Here is a 26421-nt window from a genome sequence, read left to right on the forward strand (position 1 = left end):
CAGAAACAACAGAAGAGGATGATCATCTTAACATGCAAATCACTAGCATTAGATCAATGTGCAAAACAATACGAAGCATTATTCTCAGGAGGCACGGTGATGTCGCATGCCACAGCATTCGTAGCTCAACTTTGCAATCAAACTCACAAGGCCTGGCATTTCATAGACAACATTCAGAACAAACTCTTAAAATACCTTACATTAATCAACATTCATGACTATGCATCTTAGCAGAGTAAATATTTACTTCTGAACTGAACACACGAATAGGAAAAAACGATCAACGCTGCTCACAACAAAGGGCGTCCCCCAAAATATCAAATGCATGTCTTCTGGCTAACATCAATGAGCAAAATTTGACAAGGTTTTCCAATTCCAAAATATTAAACGAATGTCTTCTTTCTAACATCAATGATTAAACTTTGACAAGCTTTTCCCATTCAAAATATGTAATGCCTATGATTGTGGAATGGGCAGGGTTTGTCATCATTTTGCACACTGAAATGGCACATGCACTACTGCAGGTTGCTGCTAACGCGACACTACGATTAGAGACCCTTTGACAAAACTATGTGCAATGCATTAATCGCAAACGGTGGTGTAAAAACGCATCAAAAAAGGTGCAAAACGTTTGCGATGACGGATGCATCAAACACGGTTCAGATATTAGTTACGTGTGTGATGCAAGGCATACGGTTTAGTTCAATTAACTGTTTGCGGTGTGGCAGAACAAAAAAATGGGCAGCCAGATGAAGGCATGTGTGATATACAACTTACGGTTCACTCGGATGAACTGCTTGTGATTCGGCAACACAACAGAAACGGTCAGCCAGATCAAGGTGTGTGCGATATACGTCATACGGTTCACTCGGATGAACTGTTTTCGATTAGGCAACGCAACAGAAACAGTTCATCCAGATCCAGGTGTGCGCAATGGAGGGCATACAGTTCATTTCGATAAATTGTTTGTGTTGAGCCAAGAGAATAGAAATGTTTCACATAAACAAGATGTGTGTAATACGCGGCAAACATCCAATTACATAGGTGGCTAGTGTCGGTGTCAAAACCGGCGGATCCCGGGTAGGGGGTCCCGAACTATGCGTCTAAGGTCGATGGTAACATGAGACAGGGGACACAATGTTTTACCCAGGTTCGGGCCCTCTCTATGTAGGTAATACCCTACGTCCTGCTTGATTAATCTTGATGAATATGAGTATTACAAGAGTTGATCTACCACGAGATTGTAATGGCTAAACCCTAGAGGTCTAGCTTGTATGGCTATGATAATGAGTATCCCGTCTGGACTAAGTCCTCCGGTTTATATAGACATCGGGAGGATCTAGGATTACACAAGGTCGGTTACAAAGAAAGGAATCTACATATTTAGTCGCCAAGCTTGCCTTCCACGCCAAGGAGAGTCCCATCCGGACACGGCTGCAGTCTTCGGTCTTCGTATCTTCACAACCCATCAGTCCAGCCCATGGCTAACAGGTCGGACACCCGAGGACCCCTTAGTCCAGGACTCCCTCAGTATCGCCTGAACCTGGCATCAATGACAACGTATCCAGCGCGTAGACCTGTCTTCGGCATTGCAGGGCGGGTTCCTCCTTCCGAACTCCAAGATAGTCTTCGGACATATTGAACGTGTCCGGACCTGTAACACACATCACACACACAACCGCAGAGAGAATATAATTTTACACGAGTCCAATCTGCTGACAACTTTTCGTAACATGACATCACATCTGTCCGGTCATAATTTTGAACCATTTTTCGTCTGCCGCTCCATGTTTCGAGACGCGCTTGCCATTGGCACGTCTTGTCAAAGCAGAGATCGTGTCCCCTTATTACGGGATTCTCATCAATACGGGCGTGGGTAACCCAACTGTGCCGTTTACACATCCCTTGGAGTAGGCAAATTTTAAGGTGAGTGGGGAGTCATCCAATATTTACTGCCTTTATAAGGAGATAAGAATCCCTTTTCTCCACCCACACCTTCTCTCTTCCTCTGTCCTTCCATTCTTGAGCTCCAGTGCCCAAGTTCTCATCATCTCCGTCTCGAGCAAGCACTCAACCATGTCCGGATCAGGAGGTCAAGGCAAGTGGATGGTCTCCTCCGTCCAGGAGGAGGACATAGCCGAGCTTCGGGCGGCCAGGTACCTAGCGAAGGGAATCACCCACCGCCTTCCGGCCCAGGGACAAATTGTTCCCACGCCGGAGCCCAATGAGAGGGTAGTATTCATCCCTCATTTCCTCCGCGGGTTACGGTTTCCACTCCACCCCTTCATCTGCGGGCTGATGTTCTACTACGGGATAGACTTCCATGATCTATTCCCGAACTCCCTCCTCAACATCTTGGCGTTCATCGCCGTGTGTGAGGCTTTCCTCCGCATCCAACCCCATTTCGGGATGTGGCTCAAGGTCTTCAATGTGAAGTCGAAGGTGGTGGATGGCCAACACTCAAAGTGCGGAGGCGCCATGGTGAGCAAGCTGGCCAATGTCTCCTGGCCAAAAGGCACTTTCATGGAGACTGTGAAAGAATGGCAGAAACATTGGTTCTATATCACAGAACCCCGCGGCACCACCTGGGCCACAACTGCCGAATTCAACTCTCGCGCTCCCATGCGACTCACCTCCTGGGTCGAGATGGGCCCAAACTCGTGTTCGCCAAACGAGCTGACAGTGCTACAAACGCGCATTCAAAGCATGGTGGATAAAGATATCAAACTCGTCGATATAATCTAGGTGATGCTAGTTCATCGGATTCTCCCATGCCAAATACTACAAGAAAACACTTCCATGCTGATACGTGTTTGTCACAGTAGGTCGCTTTTTTGTCATGCATGTACATCCATGAAAAATTTATGACAGAATCAAGATAGTCATACCTGTGTTGTCGTAGAAGTGTTCCATGACATTACCAAAATTATCATCAGGGAAGTGTCCACTTCCATGACGATAAATCGCGCGTCACAGAAGTGCTTTCGTCAAGGGTGACTGACACGTGGCATCCACCGTAATGGAACGCCGATAAGCTATCGGGTCGGGTTTTGGATCCGATAACCCATTAACAGCCCCGACCAATGGGAAATTTCCACGTGTAAAATTCTTATTGGCCGGATGAAACATGTGTCAGCTCGTTAGTGGGTCAGATAGGCGCCTATGATACGTCCACACGTGGCACGGCCCAACAGAGGCCCATTCCTGTGAAAAGGCCGGCCCGTTTGACTTGGTCAAAAGGTGGCGGGCCGGCCCATGGAAAGCCTGTTAACGGCCTGTTCGCATATAGCCCATTTACAGCCCGCTAACCCAAGGCCCATTACGCCCTATCTGAATTAGGCCTAGTAGCGTCATCTGGGCCATCCAATATGATTCCAGCCCGTTTTCACTTCTGGCCCATGTATAGCTCATGACGTCTTTCGGCCCATATGAGGCCCTATGTAACTCTTGGCCTATTAACGGCCCGTGGTGAAACTGGCCCGTAATGCACATTGTATCACTTTACACCCATTAACGGCCCATGGTGAAACTGGCCCGTAATGAACAGTGTATCAATTTATACCCATTAATGGCCCGTTATTCCGTTGGGCCGTTTCCAGCCCATGTTATCTTTCGGCCTTCTCAGAGCCCATATATTCTTGGGCTCATTTCCAGCATTTGTTTACTTACGGCCCGTTACTATCATTTTCTGCTTGTGGGCCAAATTCAGCCCGTGGTTACAGTCGGCTCGTTTGTTGTCCGTTAATACGTTGGGCCGTTTTCATAGCATCAGCAAATATGGCCTATTAACGATGGCCCGTTACGGTCGGCCCATGAACGGACGATTCCAACTCTAGCCCGTTTACAGCCATAATGCGGCCTGTTATTGGCCCATGTTTGGCCAATCGATCATACGGCCCGTATAAGGCCCATTGATGATACGACCCATAGAAGGCCCATTGTTTCTACGGCCCGTAGAAGGCCTACTGTTTCTACGGCCCGTAGAAGGCCCACTGTTTCTACGGCCCATAGGAGGCCCAGTGTCACTACAGTAAATATTAGCCCATGGTTATTGTGTCCTAGTTTTAAAAAATAGGTTATTGCAGCCACTAGTTAACCGCGGAAAAAGAACTGCAATGACTACAAGCAAACAAATAAACAAGACAACAAGGAAATAAATAAGCAAGCAACTAACGCTAGGCTATCACGACTATTACACATATTACATCCACTGGGCATCAAAGTTCGCCACCAGTGCAAATATAGGGAACAAAGCAGCATATCATATACACTAGCCGTCAAAATTGGCCACCAGTGCAAATAAACGTGGCAGCAAAACAAGAGCATAACTAAAACAACTTCAGAAGAGGTCAAGAAACGTTATCCTGGGTATCCACCATGTTGGCAATAAGCTTAGCAAGCTGATTAGCTTTGTCCTGTTTGGCGCTAAAATCCTCCAACGCTTGCTGTTGCACCAGAAAGTATGCATCTAAATGCTCCAGGGACTTTCGCAGTCCTTCCGCTTCTTGTCGCAGCATAGCTGATCGATGTCTTTCAGCTTGTAGTTGAGACTCAAGAAACCGAACTGATTCAGATAGTGAGTTTGAATAGCTTGTGCAAGCGGTAGTGGCCAGTAACTCCAACACTAAACCAAGACAGGATGTGTCACTATCCTAAACCTTATCTGCATTACTTACTTTACCGTTGCTTAATAAGGCACTCTTCCCCAATATTCTGTCAACATTCTAAAAGAAGAAACAAGCAGACACATAACAAGTTTAGCATGTACTAGTATATGAAACTCATTTCGGTGAACCAGTTCATTAGTAAGGTGGACAAGATTAAACTACCAAGTCTTCTATTGCCAAGTACTAGTACATAATAAAAGCATCAAACAAACATATATCTATGTCCTACGGTAGCAATGGAATCTTAAATTAGAACAGTTGTTCTTCAGGTTTAGGCACTTGTTCTACATGAACAGAGTACAGTAAGATGCAAGAATATAATACTTAAAAAAAATAGAAAATGAGCTCATAGACCTTACCACATTCTTGGTTCGGGACCAGTACAGAAGAAGGCGTTCCCAGTCATCGTCTAGTAAATGTGTCTCAGGAGAACGTAAGGGAATTTGATGAGTTTCTTTGTCGGTGAAGTACGTTTTCTTCAGGTAATTCCGATACCGCCACCAAGCATTCTTGAAGATAGCAGAGGTATTAGCACATGTTACCTCATCCTGAGTTTCCAAATCGGTCCTTCTCTATAGAGAAAAATGGGAAAATTTGCTGTACTATAACCATCATGGAGGTAGGATGTATGGGACGAAGCAAAGTAATTGCCATGAATAACATTACTTACACATAACTCCTGGACAAACACCTGCAACTGGCATTTTCCTTCATCTTCAGTATAATATTTCCAAGATGGGAAGATACGCACATACAATTTAACAACATCAAATGCGATAGATGCTAAACTACGACTAGCTGGTTGTGCTTCCTCCACAGGAATAGGCGTACTAACTGGTGGAGTTGGGGTTCGCCGTGATAGTACTGGCCCTTTGGGCAATGGAGCTGCCTTACTAACTGCTCTTGTTGGGAGCTCTGTGGTGGAGATGGTGCTGTCTCAACAGGAACTGGGTTACTATCGGCTGGGGTTGGGGTTAGATTGGGTGAAGCTGGTTCTCTGTCCATCGTAGTAGGGGTACAATTTGCGAGAGTTTGGGTTATGTGTGGTAGGGCTGGTTCTTGTGCATGTACAACGGGGGTGCTATCTCCACCAAGAGGTAGCACTGTTTTATTTGAAGACCGTGTTTTTAGTCCACTAGATACTGGCATCACCCGCTCCAATTCAAATGGCTGATAAACAGGAAACATAGTTGAATGTACAGACATCGTATGAGAGACAAATGCAATAGATAGTGTGTAAAAAAGAGGGCATGAAATAGTTGACATGTATATTGTTTAACTAAAATGGATAGCATGACATAATTTCACATATATGATGTCTATCTAAACTGGATAGCATAGCATAACATAATTCAAAGATATGATGAATAACTAAACAGGATCGCATGACATAATTCACCTACATGTTATCTAAGTAATCAGGATCACATCATTTAATTCACATATGTGATTTATATGCTAAACAGAGGGCATTCTATATGATGTCTGAACTAAGAACATGGTGTTGAATATTGTGTATATGATGCCTAAACTATGCAATGCAAGACACCGTATGCATGATATGAGCAGTATAACCGTGCCAAGTTAGAGCATACACCTTAGTGGGGGAATAGGACTGGTCATCTGTCTCTGAATCCATCTCTGAGGAGCTATCGGGACCCAACAAGAGATCTGCTTCGACAGGTAGCACTGTCTGCTCTGAAGGCCTTGTTTTCACTCCAGATTTTTCCATCCCCCGCCCAAATGGCTGATTCACAGGAAGAGTAGTTTAATGTACAAACATTGTCGACAAATGGAAACGTAATGAAGAAAAGGATGGGCAAGATATCATTCAAATATATGATGCCTAGTTAAACAGGAAGGCATTGCACATTTCACATATATTATGGCTGGCTAAAATACATGAGACTGCATAATTCCCATATATGATATAGAAACTAAACAGGTGGCATTACATAACATGTCTAAACTAAGCAGATGACATATATGATGTCAAAAGTAGGCACTGCAAGGCAACATATGCATGATATGACTAACATCATCATGCCAAGGTAGAGCAAACACCTTGGGGGGTAAATAGGAGTGGTCAGCGGCGTCCGAATCCGCCTCAGAATAGATATCTTCCTCTGGATTACAATCTGGAGAGGGGTGGGGAGGGTTTGCCATTGAACCCACCATGGAGCGATGTCTGCATGACATTGTATTGCCGCGCAAACCTCTTCTCGTTTTCTCTACATGTTCAGCATGACTGTGTACAATATCTGACATGCATACAAAAAAATATGGTGAGATTATGTAAGGAGAGCATGCAGAAATTTAGAGTGATGGTAACAACCAGTGGATCGATGTTTTTCCGTTGAACCAAAATAGCCCTAATGGATCGAAGTGAATGTATAGTAATAAGTGATGCAACAAGTGTACAACCTCTTTCCGTAGCCGTGTCGACCTCAGCATCATTGGGTTGGTCGCTGAAGCAGTTGAGGCAGAGGTGGCTGTCGGAGGTGTGGAGGATGATCTGAGGAATCTGTAGATGACGTCCAGGGCACTGCTCTGTTGTGATGGATCGTTCTGTCGTTGGAGCAGCTCCAGTGAGCCGTAAGACGTCAAGGCTAAAGCAGCACAAGATAGACATCGTCAATCTCAAGTGGGATTGTAATAGCATCTCCAATAGATGATGTAAAATGGATGTAAATTTAACATCACCAAAAACCACCTGACTACAACAGATGAGGTAAAAACTGTTGACTCTGAACTTAACTGTCGAAACTGAAATTTACTGTGGAATCTGAATGCTACTGTCGAAACTGAACGCAATGGTAGCAGAGAGGCACTTGACATATAGTTTAGGGAGGGTCTGCAGTTTATCTTCAACCTGCACCCCCCTGAGCCGCCAGCCACCACCGGCCGAACCGCCGGCCCCAGCGCCGCCTCGCCGCCTGAAACAACTCGCCACCGCCGCCCCGGCCAGCCCTCTAGGCCCCCCGCCCCCACCCTGAACCCTAAGATAGATAGTGGGGTACCTCTCCGGCGAGCGCCCGTCCCCGCTGCGGGTGGTTCTTCCTTAACTACGGCGAGCCCCCAACCCCTAAAAATAGACTGACCCAAAATTCGATTCAGTCGACTGAAGTGTGGCTTAATCGGAGCAGAGCAGCAGCACGAGCGAGGGGGAGAGCAGCAGCAGCAGCTGGGCGAGCGAGCGATCGAGCGAGAGCCGGAGCAGCAGCAGATCCGGCTGGTATGGCCGCCGCCGCCGAAGGGGCCTCGCACTGGGGGAGAGCCGCCGTGGAGATGTCGCCCGCGGCACCGGCTTCAAGGTAGCCGCTCCATGGGGGTGCGGGATGGAGCACTGTCAGCGCTGGGAGGTCGAGTTAAGGAGAAGGTGCGATGCGATGAGTGTACAACCTCTTTGGTGGCGCCGAGTAGGCCTCGGCTTCGTCCGAGGAGTCGGTGAGGATGCTGCGGTTCCGGTAGAGCAGGTTAAGGCGGCGCTGTGGGGATGGAGCAGCCACGATAGATGAGGCGATCATCGGAGCAGCTCCTTGGAGGTGGAGGACGGGGGGGCTGAACTGGCGGGACGGCGAGATGGACGACGGATCCTCATCCTGGGAGGTGGACGAGGGACGTCGAGCTGTTGCGGTGGACGACGTCATCGGGGAAGAGGCTCTGGCTAGGTAGCTATGACGTGGAGGACGGAGGAGGGTGGGGTTTCGCGGCTGGAGCGGAGAGGTTATGGCGGCCTGGGATTTCGAATGGCGAAAAGGGGGCGATGGGAGGGGGTGAAGCATGACTTAGGAACGCGCTTGTCCAAAATGTAGGGTGTGTTACAAAAGTACCCCCCACCGATTTGAACTAGAGGCCCTTCCGGCTCAGGGTTAGAAGGGGGATTTCGCGTGTCGGGATTTGGCAGCTGGAGGGAGTTTTCGCGCACGTTGTAATTTTGGGATAGCAAGGCGCGGGTTGTGAAGGCGCCAGTTTTGGGAGCACGACATCTGAATTTTCGGGATATAACAAGACGCGGGTTGAATTTTAGGGACAAGCCTAACGTGTAGTAATATTGTACTTGTACGTACCAAATCAATTCGCACTTCCCTCAACCAAAAAGAAAACGAAAAAAATAAAACTATTCACACCACACAAAGAGAGAGCCTTGCCCCATTTTACTATACAAATGCTATTCAAAGCTACTTCCTCCTTCCATCTATATAGGGCCTAATGCGTTTTTCGATGCTAACTTTGACCAAATATTAGAGCAATGATATATGACATGCAACTTACACAAAGCACACCGTTAAATTCGTCTGTGAAAGGTTCTTTCAATGATATAATTTTCACATTGTGCATGTCATGTACTATTAATCTTGTCAATAGTCAAAGGCGGTCTTAAAAATCTCATTACGCCCTATATAGATGGAAGGAGGGAGTATGAATCCATGTTATGTCCGATTAAATTTTTTCGCTTGCTGTGTAATGCATGTAACCTACTCATACCAACATTTTAGTGCATTCCAAATGTCTATACTACCGCTGCAATTCGAACTAAATTTGAATTCGTTTCTCTATTTCAATAAGAATCTACAATCATGATTGTTGCCAACTTCAACCATCATAGTTTCCTTGCTATCCGCCAGATATAAATCAGACGGCCTATAATGCAGGATGCCAGGCACACCATCATCAACAACTCTGTTTTTATAAGAGTAGAGATAAAATATATTAAATGTAGTATACCTTTTTCATAACCACACCATGTGTATCACCGTTATATATATTCACACATCCGTCGGTTTGAAACACTATGATAAATTTTTCAAATATCCAAACTCACTTTTTATAATGAAGTATATATGATCTCTATTCGTCTTTTACACCCACACAACCCTCTGATCTTTGTAGCTGGCGCTAACTTTCTCTTGTGCATGCACACGCCCGCATCCCTCTCACCCTCCCTCAGCATTCTCTAGCTCCATCACGCAAATTCGTCTTTTCACTTTAGGTCGTTCACCCACGGTGTGTGTAGGCCCCCCAGCTCCTTCTTTACGGCACACATCGATCGATATGCCTCTCTAGCTAGGTGTGCCTAGCACAAACACATGCTTCCCCTCTTCTCTTTTCACCGTCCATGCCTCACTCCCACCACTCTTTTCATCGTTCTCGTACTCGCACACTCCTCCCCCTCGATATAGTATGCCTCTCATACCACCTCCTACATGCATCCCTCTCTCTCTCTATCCTTCTCCTCGTGCCTCGTTTGCTTCTAACACACACATGCATATATACCGATCGATCTCCCAACATATACCTAGATCGACTTTAACTACCCCCCCATCGATCGACGTACCTCACAAGTTATGTCTCTCCTTTCTCTTACAGAGGGCGATTGATCTTCCTATGTAGTTATGTCTGCTTACCATAGCCACATCATCCCCCCTCATCATTCGTGCATGCCTCCTGACCCGTCTCTCACACGCACGTGCACAGACAACAAGCAGCCATCTCCTCTCTTATTGATATTGCGGGCGTGCCCTCCGTTTTTCTAGCAAGCCTATCCCACCATTTGTTAGAAGCAACTCCACTACCACCCCCTCCAACACTCTAGCTCTGTCTCTCTCCCAACCTTATTCATCTCCTACACATATGCATGGATGCCGATCGATCTCCCTTAATACATGAGGCAGATCAATCTCCTTAATACATGAGGTAGGCCTCTCTCCTCCTCCACACATATACTGGCCATTGTACCTCTATAGTTAATTGGGTCTCCTTATTCCCCCACCACACACCGATAGTCGAGCGCTGCAGGTAGGTATCCATGCCATAGAGACAAACTGCAGATGTCCCATCTCACGTTCCAGTAGGCCAACCACTCTATATCTTTGACGTGGGAACACACAAATTCGATGGCACTCTTTATCGATCGCGCGCACGCACACACACACATCATCCCTCTCTTCGATTCTATGGACACCTCAAGCCGATGATACCTCCACTCTCTTCTTGTGGATCGCCCCATCTATATATATGTTATATCCAGGACTCTATTTCACACACATTGCATATGTTAAATTTTTTGATTGACCCCCCCCCAAAAAAAACTCTCAAGAACCCACACACTATATCTCTCTAGGTTTGTATCTCTCTCACACAACCCCACGTAGGTGGTGTACGTATATAATAAGAGAATAGGTGCACTGTGCACATACTCACGCTTCGTGCCCAGCCACACCCGCGCGGGTACACGGTGGAGCTCATTTCTTTACGAAATGGCATCCCACGTGCTAATTTGAACGCGTGTAGCGGTTGTTTACCTAGGGAGGTCATGTACCATGCGTGCACGAAAGAAAGTTCGACTTGATGCGTTGCCGCGTTATTTTTAAATAAAGTTATAATGCTCAATGGCACGTACACAGAATATAAAACGATTTTTATGGAGGAAAAGGTAGTCTACTCTTCAAAGTATCTCACACAAGGCTCCGGTGGCCTCTCTCTCTCTCACTGTTGGTCACTGATCCAGCCGCATCCCGTCCGCCGGGGGAAAGGGAGTGCGGTGGCCTCTCTCTCTCTCACCGTTGGTCTCTGATCCGGCTGCATCCCGTCCGCCGGGGGAAAGGGAGTGTGGTGGCCTCTCTCTCTCTCACCATTGGTCACTGATCCGGTCGCATCCCGTCCGCCGGGGGAAAGGGAGGAAGTGCATCATTTCTCCGTTCGATGGCGCCGAGGCAGCACGTCCCGATCTGCGGTACACGTCGTTCTCTCTGACCAAGCTCCAGCGTGGCAAGGCCTACGCCACCTGCTCGTAGATTCCGCCCGCCGCCGCTCACCTAGTTACATCCCAACGACCTCCAAGTATCCCCTCCGGCCTTGTTCCACTGCCTGTTTTCCCACATCGCTGCATGTGGATCTTCCATAGTTCTTTGCCCAAAACGTAGCTCGTCCGGCGTACTTTCCATATTGCATTCTCGTCCTCACACCGTTTTAGACAAACACAACCGTGTTGTTATCTTCCCTTAGGACAAGGAATATGCTTCTTTTTTGTCGTCTCATGTGTCATCAACTGTTATTGGCCAGTAATTGTTTCCTTTCTACCTCTTTTTTGCAAATAGGGCTATCCATTTCACGTCGTTGCTATTGCGAACTTTTGGTGAACTGCACAAATCACTTTTTTCTTAAGAGTGTTTTGTGCAGTTGTACTAAAATGTCACACGGGCAACGTCTCTACATTTCAGTGCGACTGCACAAAGGGAGATTGGTTTTGCTCTATCCTCCTCATCCAACTCCGAGCCTAATCTTCTCCAACTAGTTAGTCTTAAGAGAGACTACAAAGGTGATCGGCTTCTATTTGTGTGTTTATTGTTTCATCAGCAGTCCTCTATTATCGTAATCACACTTGATATCTTTGGAATAGGGACGCTCAGCTCTATTTTAGTGGAACTGGACAAAATGATCAGAATGTTGCATGCTCCAGACAGCTACTTTTTTCCCAACATGCCTTGTTGATTTAGACAGAGCTGGGGGGACGTTGCTGCCAATGAAAGCATGGATCAATTTTAATTTAACACCTTCTCACAACTTTGTCTTCAATTGTGATGTAATTATTAGCTCTGATCTGCTAATAATTGACATGCATTAGCAAGGAAGTTAGTTTTTTATTGTTTCCGAAAGAGCATCGATGGCAAGACACGCGAAACAAAAGTTGAGAGCTCACACCATTGTACAATTTCATGTCGCTAGAAAATTATTTGTATAGTACGTCAATTATGTAAACAAATGATGGAAGCTTGATAGCATTGCCAGAAGCCTCTTCATCATCCGGGTCCATGTGCCATGCACAAAATTATACTCCTTCGTTCCTAAATATTTGTCTTTTTACAAATTTCAAACGAGCATATTTTAGAGTGTAGATTCACTCATTTTGCTTCGTATGTGTACTCCTTCCGTTCCTAAATATTCTATTCGTCTTAACAGAGATTTCAACAAGTGACTACATACAGAGCAAAATGAGTGAATCTACACTCTAAAATATGTCTATATACATCCGTATGTGCTAGTCCATTTGAAATCTCTAAAAAGACAAATATTTGAGTAGTCACTCGTTGAAATCTCTAGAAAGACAAATACTCCAGAGTATATTTAAGAACCGAGGGGGTAGTGCACAACCGCATGGGAGACTCAGCCCGGTCATTGCGCCGCATTAATAGTGAGTAATGAGTAGTCAAATCATAAGCCCCACCTTTCCCACTGTAAGTTGCTCTGAAGAAGCAACCATCAATACGCTCTTCTTTGAATCCGCTCATACTACTCCATCCGTCACTGTTTATACAGCACGCTTCAAAAAAAAGAAAAAAAATCTATGGGACCAAGGCGACTAGCAATCGGCCTGAAGAATAGCATTGGTAGTTATAGCACGGTGTCTATTACTAGAGGGAATAATGCGTACACACATGCATGCAGTGCTTCGACCCCGGGTACACACATGCATGTACTCCGTAGTAGTACAATACATGGAGAGAAAATTGTGGACTTGATTGCGGTTACCACGCCCTAATTAATTGAGCATTAAACCAAACACGTCTAAAGTCTCTCTGGTGGTGGAAATGCATTGAGAGAAATGCATCATAATGAAGCGCGCCCTGTAAACTGTGACAGAGGGTGGAGTAGTATGAAGGTGCAAAACCAAGTACGCGTACTACTGCGCTTGGCTCTTCGCCCCTTCGTGAAGTCGAACAATGATGGTACTCCGCATGTTGGGTACTATAGTGTATGCCTCTGATAATCTGACACCGAATGCACTGATGCATGTCCACCGAGGGTAGGTTGCATTAGTCAAAAGGCGTAAGCGAGCTTCACCTTGTCCTGCAAGCTTCTCCTCGTTCCGCAAGTTGACGGGACACACCAAAAAGTAGTGCTAGTCCATACTCCCTCCTTTCCGGTTAATATGGCTTAATCTTTTTTGCGGGTAAATGAGAGAGTTTTATTCATATATAAGCATTGTTAGGACGATCAGCCAAGACACTGGTCACTAGGAAGCGAGGTACCCCGCAAAAAAGAAGTAGGAAGCGAGGTGTTTCATCAAGCCAGCTCTCGGCCACATTCAAAGTGCAGCAAGCACGGTTCACACGAAGATGTGCCGCAAGGTTTGCTGACCTGTTTACATGCTGAATAACAAAAAAAGAGGAAATATTACTGAGCGCTACTATTTGTAACAGGATATGAGCCAGAATTAAGCGAGAATTGTGGCGAGTGTTCCATGCAATCAACTTCCATTATCACATGCAAGAACCCTCGAAGAGAACCAAATGTGTTGAAGATTGCTTTATCACATTTTAAAATTATAATAAGAGTGCAGACGCTCCTCCATCCGGTTCCTAGTACTAGTATAGTATGTACCTTTATGGACTATAGTAGTAGTACTAGTAAACTTTCCGCTTGGCTGTTCAGGAAGTCGAACAATAATAGCACTAGTAGTAGTATAGTGTATGCTTCTGGTAATCTGACACCGAATTAACTGTTGCACGTCCACCGCCTGAGCGAGGGAGAGCTTGCATTAGTCAAAAGTTTCTCCTTGTCCTGCAAGCCACCGTGCGCAAGCTTCTCCCGTCCTGCAACCTTCTCCTCGTTCGGCAAGTTGACGGGACACAACAAAGTAATGCTAGTCCATGCTGCCTCCTCTCCGGTTAATATGGCTTAATTTCAAACGAGATAAATACACTGTCTGTCACTGTATATTTGTAAAAATACGGTCAGTGGACTTCATAATATGCTCATTGCGCTCAATATATATATTTTCCGGTGTTCATACGGTCACTAGCTCACCCTGACTGAGTATGTGTGTGCATGCACACGTAGGTTTAGCACTTGAGCGTGATTGTGTGTGTTCCATCGTGTGCTCGGACATGCATGCATTAGGGCGTCGTGCGCGTTTTTGCGTCCATGTGTACGTGTGACTGTTTCATACATGTAGGGGGAGTACGTGTAAGGGCCACTAAGGAGCAGTCAAATCACACAGTAAGTTAGTCGGAAGAAGCAACCATCATTTCACTCTTGAATGACACGTACGCAATATAAAATGGTTGATATGGAGAGAAAAAGAAAACCACTATATATACACTAGCAGGAGCCTAAGATACAAGCCTGCTTGCCTAGGTTGCTCTCTTCACAAGCATAGAACGACGGGCCTGATCCCGCAGCTGGGGGAAGGGAACAATGTTCTGCGTAGACGCGGTCGACATCGGCGAGGGAGAAAACCCACAGTCGGTGCGTCCCAATCGGGGGTCACCGCGGTATGGGCCGATGCCGTGTCCCAACCGCCCTTCTAGCTACAGCCCGACGTCCCAGGTAGTCCATCTTCCTTTTGGAGCGGCTTGCTCCACTGCCGTAGCTCCATCTCCATGTTGATCTTTCTCTACTTCTACTGGCTTCTATTTGTGATGAGTTTATGTCTCATGAACTAGTGCCAGTACTATTATTCTAATCACACTTCTTCAATATCTTTGCCATCAGGGATGCTTAGGACGATTTTAGTGGAACTTCACAAAAGCATCGTATGATCCGAGGGTGCCAGCTGTCTTTCCTTCCCGACATGGAAAGTGCTACGGAACAAGAGGTACCAGAAGGTGGAGAACCAAAGAGTGCTGCTTCTATTGTTGCTGACATTCTCACTAAAGAATCTCCTCTAGCACATTCCTTCGACAGGTTCTACCTGGCCAGGAAATTAAATCATGTTTAGGGTTTAGGATTTAAGTCGTAGTGACCCCATCAGTAATTTTTCTATCGTACACGCTCTCACAACTTTTTTCTTTAGTTGTGAAGTAAATATTGGCTATGATCTGTGAATCATTGAGATGCATCAGCATGCGTGTTAGTTTTCCTTTGTATTTGGTGGAATGTTGTAACGGGGCAACCTTGGAATAGGAATGAAAATGGAGTGGAAAAGTTTCCGTTTTTCTGGAGAAAAAATGGAAACGGAGAGAAACCAACGTTTCATTTTGTTGGATCGCGCCATCGAGCAAAACCAACGTTTAAATCACGTCTGTCGTGTTCATGTCTCACCCTCCTCCACGGCTCGACCCCACATGGTTGCTCGGCATGCCACTCACCGCAAACCGAGTAGTATACCATAACTTTCCCGCCTGCTTGTCGATGGATCACGCCATGGAGTACTAGCACTACGGGAAGAGATTAATGAGTTGGGGGAGGACAGCTAGCTGTAGCACGGACTCCCAAGAACTTACTACTGGAAGAGATCGCGCATGTTGTAGTCGGCTATTGCGACCTTTGAACGCGGAGCAGCCGCGTGCACTCGGAAGCGGCGCGGGCGACGCTCTCTCGGCCGGCGCGCCGCAATCAATGCCGGCGCCAGTGAGAGGTCGCGTCCGCTCTGGCCAGGCATGAATGCGGCACTGACCGTTTCAGGCGGGAAGCATGTGCGGGTGATGAAGAGGGTTCCGGTTGGTCAGGACCGGCCGTGGCAGCGGTCCGGACGTGCGCAAACAAGAGATGTTGTATGTTAATGTTGATGCGTATATAATTAACAACGTAAATAATGTGCCAGTTGGACAAATATGATTGGAGATGGAAATGGAATTTTACGTAAACACGGATATGCATGTCTATGTCTATCTGTGTGTGCGCGACGACTCTCGCGACCTGGAAGCGGGGGCGTGTTTTTGATCGAGTTTTCTTTCTTGGTACGTTAGAAAATCAGTTTGTCTAATTCACATCTAGATGTTATTTAAGGATATCACATCTAAGCTCCCACAAGTATATAATATAGCAACAAGAAACAAAAAAAACTAGGAAAAAACCACAAACAGAGTGGACATCAACTTATATGTGACATAACTATGTCACATCTAGATGTGTCCTAGACAGACCCTTAAAAAATTGTCCGCCAATTTTTGTTTCTTTTTTCCATGAACGCGCGTATTCTATTTAAAACCACTGCTATGGAGAGATTTTTTTACTCCATTATAGCCTCTTGTTTGATAGAGTTTCTCGCGTCTCGCTCTCTCACCCTCTCCATATCAAAACAAGATGACAGTGTCCACTCTATCTCTCTCCTCACCGGTGGTCACAGATCCGGCCGAATCCCGTCCGCTGCGGGAGGTGAGGAGGTGCACTGTTGACGTTGTCGCCATTGGCGACGGAGGAAGCCGATGCGCACCGTCCTCTCGGAGCTGGCGCTGGCGTGAACGAAGATCCTCCGCGCCCTTGTTCGCTGCCATCGTGTGGGCAGATCCCGCCCGCCCACCTAAACGACATCTCGCCCACCTGAGGTATAACTTCTTGTACCGGTCCAACTCCCCAGGTCTCCGCGTGCGGGTTTTCTTCTATGCGACTACTCCCCAGCTCCCCATGCATAGTAGCTAGGGTTCGTCGGCTGGTCCAACATCACCTACTAGTACTATTATAGAGGAAATGCCACTCAAAAAGTTGTCCTGATTTATGCCTCGGTGGAGGTATACATGTTGTTTCGACAAAAAGTACATGGTGGTTGTGCAGTCATTGTCCATATGGTGGTAGTACTATCACTGGTTAAATGAAGAAATGCTTTTTTTTCTCGGGTATCCTGGTTTGTTCCCATCAAGATAATTATGATGCTTCTGTTTGTTGGTGTACTTTTCATTAATTCTTACTGACAATTGAGATGTCGTTGCTAACCCTTTTTTATATTTTTGGAAAGAGCGATGAGTGTCTCCATACCCGGGCATGTCTTCCTCAATTTTAGTGGAACTGCACAAAATTGGATGGCCATTGTTGTTCCGCCTCACTGTCCTCTACCACGTGGTTCTTCCTTCCTCGAGCTTGATTACTGAGAAGAAACAGACCACAATGAGGATTTGTCGAACTTCTTAGGTGCCTCACCCAAACTTGATGCCAAATGGATGATGCATCACCGCGATGACCTATCGATGCTCATGGTTGCGCCGCATGGTTGCGCCGGCTGGTGAAGCTGATCGATTTTCAACGAAAAACAAGCTATCTTCCATCAGTGCTCTTTGCTTGTTACGCACAAAGATGATATCCTTCGTCAGTTCACCTTGGTTGCGTTGGAGACGCAGTCGTCTTTCACGTTGGTGCAATTTTCGCTAGGGTTTTACGACAGGTGGGCCCAAAATGTGGCTGGCTCACCTGTCATACAGCCAAAAGCAGGTGCAGTGAAGGCACCGGAGCTTAGTCCGTACTACAGTAGTATATATATAAGTGGGAGCCTCAGCGCTTGTTCGCTAGGGTTTGCACTCTACACAAGCTCGCCGCACTACAGATATGTTACACGCTGGAGGCTCAGCGTTCATTTGCTAGGGTTTGCTATATTCACAATTTCTCACCCTCTCTTCACCAGATCTAAAAAAACTGCGTTGGCCTCTTGTCTCTCTCTCCCCCCTCACAGCCGGTGAAGGAGGCGTCCGTATCCCGTCGCACCGGGAAGGGGAGGAGGTGCAGCGTTCACTCTATCGCCTTCGGCGAGGGAGGCAATCCACTGCCGGCTACGCTATTCTCTTTCACCCAGCACCCTGTGCGGGAGGGCCACCGACCCCTTCTTCCTCGCTGACGTACGTAGTGTGGGCAGATCCGGCCTCCTGCCGCATGCCTTGCCACATCCCGGCGACCCTAAGGTATAAGTTTCTTTGAAATCATCGTTGCTCTAGATGCATGTGGATCTTTTTTGTTCTATAGTATAATCTAGGTCTTGATTCAAAGAGGAAAGAAGGGCGCGGTGGGCTGGAGCAAGAATCTAGGACGTGGTTCAATGAGGAAAGGAGGGGCGGAAAGTAGTATAGACTGGCTATGCAGCCGCTTTGTAGGTCGAAAAGGGAAAAAGGGGGTAACCCAGTACACACATCTGTAAGGAACCGATCTCTTTGTTGAAAAGGGAAAGAAACTGGGGGGTCGGGTACTTTGTGCACGACTAGATTTGCTGCCCTCACATAGCATGAAGGTTCAAAGAGAACAAATATGGGACCAGCGCATATATGCTGCTTGGCTACATACTCTGCATCACCCATTTATACGTGTGGACGCACATGGTGCTGGCATGTCCCATGCAGCTATTTTTCTATTGTTAATCTCAGAATTAACTACTGATCTGTTTTAAAAGAATTTCTCTGTTAATATGAATCAATGCAACCGTTTTAGAAATGCTACTGTCCTATACTTTGTTTTCCATCAAGATAAGGTAGATGCTTATTTTTGCAGCCGCATGTTTCATCCTCCTTTATTGGCTAGTAATTGTTTTCTTTTTTGCCTCTTAAAACGGGGATATCTATTCAACTTGTTGCTATATAAAACTTAAATGTCACACCGGCAACTTTGCTTGATTTTAGTGCAACTGCACAAAACTTGATTGGATTTCCTATTCGTGTTAGTAGATTCGTATTTTATGTTGGTCGTCTCAAGAAAGGTCAGTACAGGCCTTCATCCGCATGATTGTGCAGTGTGCTTTGAGATGCTGTGCTACTTGTATTCGTACTGTTTTAAATAAATGATGAATTGAAGCTATTGTATTGCTGTCTTTTCCCATTAAGTAGTGAACAAAAATGGGACCAACCCAGACATGATGCTTGTTGCTTTGTTACAACAAATTCAGCATCACCCCCTTTATAAGCCAGTAATTGATGCCACTCTCAGAATTAACTACTGAATCTTATTTCAAAACTGCAACACTTGTTAGGGATTGGCGGGATTACCATTTTTGTGGCCGCATGTTTCATCCTCCTTTATTAGCCAGTAATTGATTCCTTTTTTGCCTCTGTTTATACAGGGATATCTATTCAACTTGTTGCTATTGTGACATTTTGCTTCGCTACGCGGAACACTTTGCTTGATTTCAGTGCAACTGCACAAAACTTGATTGGTTTTCCTATTCATGTTGGCAGATTCATACGTGATCTTGTGTGCGTCATGATAGGTTGGTACTTGCCTTCATCCACATGATCATGCAGTGTGTTTTGAGATGCTGTGCTACTTGTATTGCTACTGTTTTAAATAAATGATGAATTGAAGCTATTGTATTGCTGTCTTTCCCATTAAGTAGTGAACAAAAATGGGACCAACCCAGACATGATGCTTGTTGCTTTGTTACAACAAATTCAGCATCACCCGCTTTATAAGCTTTGTCGTTCTTTATACATGTTGAAACAAGGCATTGTTAAGATAATGTCTCAGCCAATATGAATGAATCACACTGATGGAGAATTGCTACTCTCCTGCTTTGTTTCCAATTAAGATAAAGTAGATCAATAGATGCTTTTATTCTAGGAGTACAAGTCATCAACCGTTATTTCTTAGTAATTGTTTCCCTTATACCTATTGTTGCTTACAGGGATATCAAAATTAAAGCTCGGTTTTATTCCGACTTCAATTTTAGTTGAACTGCACAAAAGGAGCCAATGTGTAAGGCAAACTGCTGCATTACTGGGTCTAGTTGGTCGTTCCACTTTGCAGAAAGAAGCAGTCACTGTTTGCGCTACATTACAGAAGGAATGACCGAGAAGCTTTACAGAGTATTATTAGACACCAGTGACATGACTAGTCTGCAGAGACCATTGACAATTTAACAACACGTGGAATGCCCTGGGCAAAAAGTGCCCAAACAAGTACAAAAGCTATGATAGGACTCCACGATCATATGCATTACATATTTTGAATGGGAAAATCTTGTCAAAGTTTAATCATTGATGTTAGCAAGAAGACGTTAGTTTAATATATTGGAATTGGAAAACCTTGTCAAAATTTGCTCATTGATGTTAGCCAGAGGACATGCATTTGATATTTTTGAGTGGGACGCCCTTGCCGTGAGCAGCGTCGAGTGTTTTTTCCTATTCATGTGTTCAGTTTAGAAGTAAATAGTTACTCTACTGAGATATTCCTGTGTTAAGAGTTTGTTCTGAATATTGTCTATGTAATGCCAGGCCTTGTGTTTGATTGCAAAGTTGAGCTTGGAATGTTGTGGCATGTGGCATCACGAGCTGTTCACCGTGCCTCCTGAGAATAATGCTTTGTATTGTTTTGCATGTCGATCTAATGCCAGTGATTTGCTTGTTAAGAAGATCATCCTCTTGTGTTGTTTCCGTGCTTAAGAAGTTCATCGTCTGATGTTTCATTCATAGCCTATACGACAAGTCGGGTAGGTTAGACATGAAACCATATGATCTTCCGACCAACTCATGATATTAGGCCGTGATTGGATCGTCGTTTTCCAACCAAAACCGCTCGTAAAACTGACGCTTGTAAATTAAAGCAGATGGTCTCGGGTGAAGGCGCTTGGTTGGTTGATTTCGACTAGTAAAATACCGGAAGTACTTGACACACGATAAAAACGCTGAACGACACTCGGACGATTGCTAATCCAGCCGTTAGCTGCTGTTTCAGCCTTGCTCATGGATGGCATGATACGCACGTCGTGCATGTATCGTCTGGTAATGTCGTCCATATCGCAGTGCCCGTAAAATATACACTGGTCTCTCAAATTACACGCGTAATCTGCCGGTTTTACTTACAGACCTCGGGCCCTCGGTTTCATTATGCCTGTATTTTATGTGTTGTTTTCGATGACGAGTAAATTACACTTGTATGTTAATACATGTTTGAAATAAACCAGAGCTCCCAAGCGCGACCTTACCGTTTCATGCCGTCTCAGTTTCTCGAAGGTGCTCATAGGTGTCCGATGATCCTGGCTTGCTGAATGAGTAGCAGGCACTGTATCAGACCATCCGTAGGGCCCGCGAGGCCCTCTCCGTTGTCCTTCGAGTTTTTGCGCTCGCCGTGGCGCCGAGCATTATTAACATCATCAACGAACATGAGGATTCAGGAGATGACTTTATTTTGACTGGATGACACTAGGGACCCACTAGGGCCATAGCCGTACGTACGCAAGTGCCTCCTTATTATGTACAACTATATTTTTTTTGCTTTCTCCTGGTTTCCTGACATCACGGTCCCACACCATTGTCAACCTATGTAGTCAATATAAACGAGAGAATTGCACAAGGTGCGGCCAACAGCTGGGACCAAGCAGCTCGAGCAGTATTTGTGTTTTTGAGGCGTGAGCACTGCAGAGTTTTTCTTGGCGATGATTTCGTTGTTGTTTAGAGGAGAGCAGGGTATTAACTGGGTGGGCTGTGGCCCGTCTAGCCCAGGCCAGATATCCAGCCTAGATACTAATTTTTTCAAGATGAAAATGGCTAGCCCAGCTATACGTCTTTTTGAGGAATACCCAGGCAAGGTCAACTTATTATTCTCCGCCCCGCTGGGCTGCAAATCTTTCCTAGGAGGGATGCATTAGGCTTAACAGGAAAATGGGCTTTAAAAATAATAAATGGGATGTAATTATAAAAACTGGGCAGTAACTATAAAAAAATGCACCAAACACGAAATTAGTTTATAAAATATTATTTATGGATTTTGAAAATCTTAAATTTTCATTGTTGCACGCACAATGTTTCGTTGGATTTTTACGTAATACAAATTTATATTTAATCTAACTAGAAATTTCGGGATAAAAATATTTCGGAGCCCATCAAAATGTGTGAAATTTTATTGAATTCTGTCTTCAACGGTTGGTTGAAATTATTAATCATTGTCCTAGCTAGAAAATGGGTTGTACTTTTAACAAACTATAAATGGGCTGTTGTAAATTCCATTAGAATTCCAAAATGGGTTGTACATTCTTACAAAACACAAATGGGCTATAAGTTCTCTGCCACACACTTGTGGGCCTACTAAGTGACGCGTCCCCTAAAAAAATAAGTTGACGCGTATGCAAGGCTTTGCCAACTTATTATAGTCAACACATGGTTCTAGCAGCAATGGCCGTTGGATGTCGTGCTTCTTCTTCAATCTCGGATATTCTTACCTTCGGCTGCCTAAAAAATGATTCCTCCCCCTGACATCTGGGGCGCACCGTTTCGGAGGATGACCTGTGGGCCTACTAAGTTGGAGCGTACCAAGGGCTTTGTCAACTTAGTCAATAATAAACGTTTCTAGCTTCAGTGACCGTACGATGTCCATCCAACGGCCGTAGTGCTTCTTCAACCTCTGGTCTTCTTGGTCCAACCGCCCAAAGCAGCGCCGGTCGTGCCGCCTGCTCCTGCCTCCCGTGGCCGGCTGTGCTGCCGCGGAGGCCTCACCGCCCCGATACTACTCCCACCGCTGGCCAGGCCATCCCTCCACTCACCCACACCCCCTTTTATTCTGCGGCGACGACAGCCTCACACCACAGCCGAACTAGCGAACCCTCGTACTCCTCTCCGCGCGGGCTTCCACTGTTGTGTCTTCCCCGGCTCCGCGTTGTCCCCTTCCTAGGCCTCACCGTCGTCCAGACCACCGCCCTGGTGCTCTCGGCGCGGCGTGGTCAACATGGTCAACGACCGACTTCCATCGGAAGAGTAATGTATGTGGAGAGGTTGACAGCTGGGTCCAGGCGGACGCAAGGAAGTGCCTCCTTTTTACGCGCAAAATAATTATTCTTCCACCTTACAGCAGGGACCCACCGGACGGGCCACCTTATTTCGCGAAAAAACGTTTCCCCCCTGACTGCTCGGACCCACCGGACGGGCCAGTGTATTTTGCGAAAAAAACGTTCCCCCCGCTGTCAGCTCGGACCCACCGGAAGTGCCTCCTTATTACACAAAAAAAATGAATACTCCCCCTGCTAGCTGGGACCCACCATGGTGGGAGGCTGACTTGTGGGCCTACTAAGTTGACTGGGACGGGGGCCTTTGTCAACTTTAGTCAATATGAACGATTCTAGCTCCAATGACCGTACGATGTCCATCCAACGGCCGTAGTGCTTCTTCAACCTCTGGTCTTCTTGCTCCAGCCGCCCAAAGCAGCGCCGGTCATGCCGCATGCTCCTGCCTCCCATGGCCGGCTGTGCTGCCGCGGAGGCCTCACCGCCCCTACTATTCCCACCACTGGCCAGGCCCTACGGCAACGGCAGCCTCACACCGCAGCCAAACCAGTGAACCCTCGTACTCCTCTCCGCGCGGGCTTCCACTGCCGTGTCTTCCCTGGCTCCCCGTCGTCCCCTTCCTAGGCCTGGCCGTCGTCCACCGCCCTGGTGCTCTCGGCGCGGCGTGGTCAACGTGGTCAAGGAACGACTTCCATCAGACGTGGACTGTATGTGGAGAGGCTGACAGCTGGGTCCGCGGCCGCAGCAAGGAAGTGCCTCCTTATTACGTGCAAAATAATTATTCCTCCACCTGACAGCGGGGACCCATCCGACGGGCCACCGTATTTCGTGAAAAAAATGTTTCCCCCCTGACTGCTGGGACCCACCAGCTACACCTTCACACGCAAGGAAGTGCGTCCGGGCAAAAAAACAAAACGATTCGCCCCCTTGACTGCTGGGACTCACCAGCTACATCTTCGCACGCAAGGAAGTGCCTGACAGTCGGGACCCACCTGGTCGAAGCGTACGTAGCGTTGTCATTCTGGTCACGAACGTGTACATACATATATACTGGTCGATGTAGAGGTGCGCACGTGTCGTAGTAGAGGAGCGCACGTAGCATGTACATGTACGTACAGCGGTCAGGGCACAAGAAAGAAAATACGGCCACGTATGTGTACATACGGGCGGGGTCTCGAACGCCTACTCGCGCATACGTACGGCGAGGGCTCGTGTACATGGCTGGGTCGGAACAGAGAAATAGCGTCGTCGTCATGTTCATGGGGAGGCAATGGAATGCGTCGTGTTCATGGGGAGGCACCGGAATGCATCGTGTTCATGGGGAGGCAACAGAATGCGTCGTGTTCATCAGGAGGCAACGGAATGCGTGGGAGCCAACTGACTGGGTCGGAACGGAATGCGTCATGTTCATGGGGAGGCAACGGAATGCGTCGTGTTCATTGGGAGGGCTTGGACGGAACATGCGATGGAAACGAGGCCTGGCGTACCGCAGAACGGAGGAAACTGCCTTGTGTTCGACCGACCACGTTCGAAACGGGATCCTGTTCATCGGGAGGGGTGTGGCGTACCGCAAAACGGAGGAAACGGACCTCCTATGGTCGAAACGGGGGTCCTATTGATCGGGAGGGGTGTGGCGTACCGCAAAACGGAGGAAACGGACCTCCTACGGTCGAAACGGGGGTCCTGTTGATCGGGAGGGGTGTGGCGTACCGCAAAATGGAGGAAACGGACTTGTGTTGGAGCGCTACGGTCGAAACGGGGGTCCTGTTCATCGGGAGGGGTGTGGTGTACCGCAAAACGGGACTCCACGGGATACTGTTCATCTCCACCGTCGACCTCGTCCTGCCTCCACGGGCTCCTGTTCATCGAGCCTCCACGGGTTCCTGTTCATCCAGCCTCCACCGCGCGCTACTCCACTGGCTACTGTTCAACCACCCATCCACCGTCTACTATTCATCCAGACCTCCACACCAGGGGGTCCTATTCAACCACCCCTCCACCGTCTACTGTTCCTCCAGCCCTCCACACCACGGGGTCCTGTTCAACCACCCCTCCACCGTCTACTGTTCATCCAGCCCTCCACACCATGGGGTCCTGTTCATCCACCCCTCCACGGGCACCCCTCCACCGTCTACTGTTCATCCAGCCCTCCACCACACCACGGCCTCCTGTTCATCCAGAGGCAATGCCACCGCCCACTGTTCATCCAAACCCCCCCGCAACGCTCACTGTTCATCCCATCGATTGACTTCAGTTAGCAGCAGTAGCGAAGGAATCACTCGATCGGGTTCAGCTAACAGCCATCGATCGATCGCTCGGGTTCAGTAACGCGTAGCCTGCAGTGCAATTGCTAGGGCTCAGTTAGAGCCCAACACCTCACTCGGGTTTAGTTAGAGCCAACGCCTCGCACACACGCGCGTACGTGTACGAGAGAAACGCGCATCGCTCGGCCCCTGACCTCCCACCGTAACCGGGAACTCCCCGAAATTTTCCTCCCCCTTGCTTCTACCATGGTTTTTTCCGTCATGAACGGCCCAAAGAACGTCATGCAGCTACGTCTCCCGCCCGCCCAGGACGAAAAGTCCATTTTCTGTTATGATTTTTTGTCATAGAAGTAGGAGCCCACCACATCTATGATTATACCAGGTTTTGTCACAATTATCGTCATAGAAGTGTCATATGTATGACAGAAAAAAATTCGTTCAGCCCAAAATGTCATGGATGTGTCTTTTTTTGTAGTGAAAGCCGCAGCCGCGCTCTATGGGAGTTCAATCTGAAGAAGCACCATACCCTGAAGAGGCTCTTCGAAACCACTCACGAAGATGCATAGAGGTTTCTTTTTAAGGGCAACGTGACACCGTCGGCCACAGATTCGAACCGCGGTCATGACATTAACCACCTGGCCAATGAGGTATGTTATTCTTACTGCATCCCCTACTTGCCCGTTTCAAGGATGATGACTAAGTTATCGTCACCGTTTCTTCAGGACTGGACGGAGAGGGCGAAGCGGATCCAATGTTCAGCTCTGCTTCCTGAAGAACCAGTCATCCCGCGTTTAGCGAAGATGCTGGTGCCGGCGCCCTACAAGGCGCCGGAGAAGAAGGCCACAGGGAAGGCCAAGGGGGTCCGTAGTGGGCCAGGCACAAGGGTGCTCCAGACGCAACGTCTGAAGACAATACTCAGTCCTCTGCCGCTGAAAACAACGACGATGAGGAGGAGGAGGCAAACAACCCTCCCCCTGATGAGGGTAAGAAAAAGAGGGCGGCCTCCCTAATTCTGGAGGCGGAGGCGCCCAAGAAGGGGAAAGGCCCACTCGTGGGCATCTCCGCATGGGACATTGAAAGC

Source organism: Triticum urartu, chromosome 6, assembly GCF_003073215.2.
Source record: "Triticum urartu cultivar G1812 chromosome 6, Tu2.1, whole genome shotgun sequence".
NCBI classification, from domain to species: domain Eukaryota; kingdom Viridiplantae; phylum Streptophyta; class Magnoliopsida; order Poales; family Poaceae; genus Triticum; species Triticum urartu.